Source organism: Nematolebias whitei, chromosome 23 (assembly GCF_014905685.2).
Source record: "Nematolebias whitei isolate Nwh7 chromosome 23, NemWhi1, whole genome shotgun sequence".
Taxonomy (NCBI): Eukaryota; Metazoa; Chordata; class Actinopteri; order Cyprinodontiformes; family Rivulidae; genus Nematolebias; species Nematolebias whitei.
Window position 1 is genome coordinate 4,645,017 of NC_056520.1, and position 7,120 is coordinate 4,652,136.

A 7,120-nucleotide genomic window follows, 5' to 3' on the forward strand; every position below is an offset into this window, starting at 1 on the left:
AAGCGTTTTGGACCATGGGCTGTGGCCAAACGCATCCACCCCCAGCAGTGGTTCGTCTTGAGGGCTCAGGGAAAACTATAGTTGACACTGAGCGTTCTCTCGTGTCGCACACAGGTCCACAGCTGCTTTGCCAAATTTCTGCCACGTCTGAGTCATCAGGTCTGGATGGAGAGTCCAGTCCCCGTGACGTGGGCCGCCCCTGGACATCACATCTGCCCCTTTGTTCAGAACACCGGGTATGTAAACTGCTCTGATGGAGAGCAGATTTTGGTGAGCCCAACACAGAAGCTTTTGCGCAATGTGTAACATCTGGGCTGAGCGCATACCCCCTGCTGGTTTATGTACGCAGCAGTCACCATGTTGTCTGTGTGAATCAACACGTGTTGATTCTGTAGCACGGGAGCAAAGTGTTGAATCACGTTCAGCACCGTGAAACACTCCAAAACAGTTAAGTGGGCTGATGTGAGATGGGGCCACAGCGCCCCTACTGCTTGAGATAGGTATGTCCCCCCCCAGCCTGACAGCGACGCGTCCGTGAAGACTGGCACGTGTGACGTGGGTCTGCTGACGGGGACTCCCTCCGACAGAACCAGGGTGTTTCCCCAGTGTCGGAGGTTTGCCCTCATGGAGGGAGGGACAGTGATCATCCGTCTCTTTTGTTTTACTGGATCCACACGCACAAACCACCTCTGGAGGCGTCTCATGTGTAATAAACCCAGCGGGACCACTGTGTGAGCTGATGACATAATTCCTAACAGCTTCATGATGGAGACAGCTGTTGCCACTCTGCCAGGTCTTACGTGGCGGAGCTGGTCTTTTAGAGTGTTGATTCTCGTTTGTGATAAACGAGCCTTCATGGTGGTTGAATTTAACTCCACTCCCAGATAAACAATTGTCTGGGCCGGGAAATCGAGCATTTCTTCCAATTTATGGCGAAGCCCAGATTTAACAGGTGTGATGTCAACACCTGAGCCTGCATCACTGCTTCCTGTCTGGAGTGTGACAGCAGCAGCAGGTCGTCCAGGTAAAACAAAACTTTCATCCCTGCTCTGTGTAACGGATGCAGGGCTGTCTCCACACACTTTGAGAACGTACGAGGCATGAGGGAATACCCGACCGGCAGCCTGTTGTACTGATGCTTCATCCCCTGAAAGGAGAAACGCAGGAATTTTCTGTGTTTTGGGATGATCGGTATGTGAAAATAAGCATCTTTTAGGTAGACGGAAAACAAACCAGTCGTTTCTCTGGATGTTGTCCAACAGCTGCCGGTTGTCAACATGTGAAACGGTCTGTCCATGATCGCCTTGTTGAAAGCTGACACATCCAAAATCGGTCTCATCCCTCCGGTCCGTTTGGGAACCAGGAAGTAACGTGAGTAAAACCCTGTGTTTTCCTCTCTGTTGGGAACCCTGGAGATTACTTTTATCAGAAGCTCTTGGACTTCTGCATTTAGGGATGAGATTTGGTCTGGTGATGACAGGGCCGTCTCTAAAACTCCTCCGAATGGAGGGGGTCGGGTTGCAAACTGTAACTTGTAACCTTTGCATAACACCCTGTCCATCCATCTGACCGGCAAGCATGTTTTTAGCCACTCTGCGTAACGTTCGTGGAGTGAACGTGCGTTTAAGTGAACGTGCGTTTAAGTGATGCGTCATGTTTTGTACGGATGTCACCAGTCCGCCGCCTCAACCGCCGTCATGTGTCGCGGGAATGTTTTCCGAGTGACCCAAGACGAGGCTTCCTCGAAAAGGCTCTGAACGCGCCCATGCGCTGCGTTCGGACCGCGGACCAACCTTCATGTACGGGTGGGCCGGTGTGTGCTGAAGCGAAGCGTGTGACAGCTGATGACGCCGTGGGGCTGCGCGTTCGACGTCGCTGTGCGAACGTTGAGAGGCAAAGAGTGTGACTTCATCTATGCCATGCTGTTGGAGTGAAGGCTGCGAGCCCCGCGGGAGCACACGTTTTCTCTGGAGGGACGCACGCCGCTCTCGCTGGAGGCGAGACTCGTCACCGGGTTCGTTCAGCCGTCTCATGCTTGTGTTGCCGTGAGCTGCCGAGCGCTGAGACGCGGTGGGTGACGGCTGCCCGCGTCGCGGCCGCACACGTTTGCTTTGGCGTGCGTTGTTTTGCTGAAAACGAGGACCTTCACAGGACCTGGCCTGCGGTCCCACATTTATACCGATGTGAGCTGTGTGTGCACCATCATCAACGCAGCGCCGTTTGGATGAAGGCTGTTTGCATCGCACGAGTGCGCGTTTGACACCGCTTGGGTGAGGATCGTGCAGCTCGGGTTGACAACGAGTTATTTCGCTTACCATCGTGTCGTGTGAGCGTCTCGTCATGTCTTGGAGCGACGGTGAGTTTAAAAAAAACTTTATTTAAGGACACCGGCTAGTTATGTGTGGAGGATGTGTGCGCAGCCGCTATGAGTTCATCCGAGCTTACAGACTGGCTAAAAACAGACACTTTGATCATTGAATGATGATTTATTTCAACTTTCGTGTCACTTTTACACACACCCTCCGCAGACCGTCATTTTTTAAATCTTGTCCCCCTTGAACTCTGTGATTTGTTTGCCCAGAGCGCTGTCTGCAGGCGATCTCTGGGTAAACGCTGAACTGCTGGTTGCCGGGATGAAGAGGGCTGGTCTCTGATGGGCGGGGCTGGTGGTGGAGCTGAGCGAGACGTCGCCGCCGCGGAACGTCATTGCTTCTGCCTCTGCTCACGACGGTCTCTCCAGCGGGCCGGGGGACGGGATGAGCCGCGCAGCTTGATGAGGTGGCTCACAGCCTCTGACACCTCCTCCGACTGCTTCGAGCTCGCCAGCATGCCTTTGAAGCTGCTTCCGAACAACGCGTCCGCCGTGATGGGGCCCTCCATCAGGTCTTTGTGCAGTTTCTCCGGCAGCGAGGGGGAGTGACGGAGCTAGGTGGATTGTTGAATCATCGTCATCCACGCTGCAATCCTGGACAGGCAAACCGTAGAAGAGGCACACATATTGAGGATGGCATCGGCTGCCTTACAGAGGGAGCTCTTGGTCTCCTCAGGCAGGTCTGCTGCCTCCAGCCTCTTGGACATGCTATATGCTAGCAGTGCCACGTTGTTGTTAGTTGCGGCTGCCTGAAAAGCACATTGATGGGCTCGATTGGAGAGCGTGGTCACCGTCTGGTCGTGTTTCCCAGGAGGGACGGGACGCTGCTCCAACCTGGACAGCTTTGCTCCGAAAGCTTCCGCGAGGCTTGGCTCAAGGGGGAGTTACCGAGGGATAGCCCCGCTCGGTGAACCCCTCCACTCTGGTGATGGGTGCGGACTGTGGAGACCGGCTCCCCCAATCTACCAGGAAAGAACCGTCTGTGGCCTTGCCCGTAGGACGTCCTGTTGGAACACGAGGCCATATGGATCAAGACGGTGAGCCGGAATGGAACCCAGTAAACACCCTTTCCGCGGGATCATCCGAACTGGCGGGAAAGGCGTGGGACGTAGAAAAAAGGGGTCCCTTCATGTCAGCCTCCTCCTGGGTTACGCCGGGCAACCCTTGAGGGCGCCGTCGGCCGGGAGCGGTGTGATCGCCGATGCAAAACAAGGTGGGATGGGGTGAGCATTCACTCAGCCCCCCTCCACCGACACTACGCTTTCCAGGAGGGAATGAGCAGCGGGGGGCTGCAGCAGAGCGCGCATGTCCCGGAGGAACCATCCGATTCGCTCCGAGGGTCGGCGATAAGAGGAAAATTACAAGATGGCGTTGTCCAGCATGTAGTGACCTGTCACTGAGAAATATTCCTCGGCGCTTACCTTGAAATAAGACTGCTCGTCAGCTTCTCCTCGGGGAGGAGAACTCACCGGACAACCGGAGGTCGACTACCGGGCCAAGCATCCTTAACAAAGGTTGGTCATCTACACAACTTTCCTTCTTCGTTCTTCTGACAGTGCTATAGGTCGCTGAAGAAAAAATGGGAGCCGATTTCCCGCTCTTAACGTAATTTATACGGACCGGGTAGGGCCCACACAGCAGGTTGGCGTGGACTAAATTTTTCAGTGCAATGCTCCGCATAACGGGATAAACCCACCATGCGACAGCCTTAAAGGGCGAAGCTTATACGAAATAGAACTCCAGTTTTGATGCGTATCTCTTGATCATGAACCAAAGCTACTGAAATTGTGAGTATGCTATCTCAATTAGCTTCACTGCAGCTGAACACCGTGTTACACTGAACATAACATCAGTTGGTGGACATAAATACACTACAGTAATATTATATTCACAAAATACTAACAATATGTTCATCTTACTTGTGAAAAGTTATCCCCCGAGACATGACGTCAGCAGTCCGTCGATTTGAACAGAAATAAGCTGCGAAGTGCTAAAACATAACCAAATAAGGACGACCGTTCCAAAATGGCGGCCGAAATTCCTGCGCCGCAGCAGCCAATGAGGGATCTAGCGTTTATATATCTATGGTAACATGGCGGTCGAGACGGGAACGCCCTGCCCCCAACGCAGTGACGTATGTTCCAAAGTTCCATTCACAATTTGTTTAGTGTCCCAACTTTTTTGGAATCCGGTTTGTAGTTTGTTCTTTTCTTCAATAAAGTAAAAAAAAAAAAAGAAGCAAACTAGTATTTAATGCTAGCGTTAGCAACCGGAAGGTAGCGGAAAGCCGGCTTCTGATTGGTTGAGAACACCTGCCAATCTCAATTGCTATCCAACAAACGTGAGGGCGGGTGTAGCATGACGTCACAGACACAGCTTTGCAACATGTCTTCACGAAGCTTCAGTTTGACATTTACCGTCTTTTCTACACACTGTAACTTCTTAACACATTCAAGCCAGGCTCCAAACGCCGTAAGAACTGATAAAGTAAAATAAAAATACACAAATACAAAGGCACATCGCTGAACTGTACAAATATAATGAGGCAAATAAGCATAATTAACAATAAAAAACGCAAATAAAACAAAGAGCTCGTTGGCTGCTTGTCATGAAAAGAGAATCTTCAGTCTTTAGAGGTCACTTTAACATCACAGCAACACATCACATTTTCTCCCCCACTGAAATGAAATAAAATGCATTAACTTCAATTAACGCAAGTATGAAGGCAACAAAGTTCATGCTCAATCATGAATTTACTGTCACAGCTACACTTAAAGTGACATGCTAATGACACGCATTATTCTAATGAATATTCTAATTATGATGTCATTAATTTGAATATTGAAGCTTTTATCTTTTGACTTCAAAGACGTCAGGATTCTATCTATGATGTCACAATGACATCATCGATGATGCTGCTTGAAAAGTCTATATGTATAGGCCGTGATATGGAACGCTTTCACATTTTGAAACGGTGAGTCTATCCGCAATCGTGAGGAATACACTTATTCGTACAAAATGTTTAAAAGGCGTGAAGAGATGAAGAGCGATTCTTGTCCCACTTGTGGGAAAGAAAGGGACAATTTTCCATTAAAACCTGGAAGCTTAGAAGAGGCTTTACAGAATAAAGATTCTGAAATATCAGAACTGAAAGCCTCCTTAGCTGACAGTAAAAGGAGAATTGAAGAGTTTAAACGTTCGACGATGAAACAGAAATTCGAAATGATGTTTTTATCAAAACGGGCCAGAAATTTGGAAGAAAAAGTACAAGTCCAGACCAAAGAACTCGAGAAATTTCAATTAGAACATGAAGCAGAGAAAGAAGAGGCCATTCGAACAGCTACTGCTGAGCTTTTAGAAAAAAAGACTTTAGCTGAAGAACGGCTGCAAAGAATGAGAGAACATTTCATTTCAGAAAGATTTTTAAGACTCAAATCAGAAAGCGGGTTTCAAGAGTATGTGACGAACCTCAATCGCACTACGTTACTTATCAAATCAGACAGCTTAGAGTTAATGACCAGCGAATTAAAAGAGAAAGTCCAATCCCAGAAAGATCTAATCGCCGAACAGAAAGATAAAATTCTAAAGTTGACACACACCAAAGATTACTGGAAATTCAACTATGATGAAATGGTTCAAAAGTTCAAAGGCGTATCAGAAGAAAATCGGGAACTAAAATCTGAAATGCTCGTTTGTCAGCTGAAGTGTGAAGACAAATATAAAACTGACATTAAAACTATGAAGGCTGTGGTACACCAGAAAAAACGAGCTTTTAAAAACATGACTCGTAAAAATTTAAAACTCGAGGCAAAATGCAAAGAACAGTTAGACACAATCCAGTCTGAAGAACGTTCTAACGAAAACCTTAAAAAGATAACCGCTATAAAAGGTCACAGTATCACAAACCTTAAACAATCGGTACGCGACTTGAAAAAACGATTATGGAACAAGAGCAACAGAATTGTACCACTGGACCTGACTGGGTACCAAGAAGCTCTTATAAATTACCCCATATTGCAAGATGAATATGCAACCTTGCAGAAAACAATGGCAATGAGAGAGGCAGAAATGAGAGTAATTAGTGGGAAAGTGAAGCCCAAAGTGCAGTGCCATAACAAGGCTGAATGCTCCCAAGAACCTGAATTAATCTGCCGGGGCACCCAAGTGTTCCCATTCTGTCAGAAGACTCCATTTAAAGACTTGTTACCAAAATCTAAGTTGCCTGGTTCGTCTTCACGGAAACTCTCAAAGAAATGCCAAGATTACTACATTTTACCGGGAGTCCCAGAAAGCGTTTCCCATGAGGAGGAAACCTCTGACACAAAGTTAACAGGTTCACCTCTGACCTAGCCCCTTTGTGTTTTTGCGTGTTCTCTTGGGTTTCCAAACACGGGTTTACTCCGAGAACTTCGGTTTGTCCCGAATACAAAAAAACCCTCCCGATTTTCTCAACGCATCCCTTAAAAAAAACAACTGCGTTTCCCCACAGTGTCCCACAGGAGACAAAGTGTTGGGGTTTCCAAACACGGGTTTACTCCGAGAACTTCGGTTTGTCCCATTAAAATAAAAAATTTTAAAAGCCCCATTTTTCCAACGCATCCCTTAAAAAAACCCAACTGCGTTTCCCCACAGTGTCCCACAGGAGACAAAGTGTTGGGGTTTCCAAACACGGGTTTACTCCGAGAACTTCGGTTTGTCCCGAATACAAAAAAACCCTCCCGATTTTCTCAACGCATCCCTTAAAAAAAA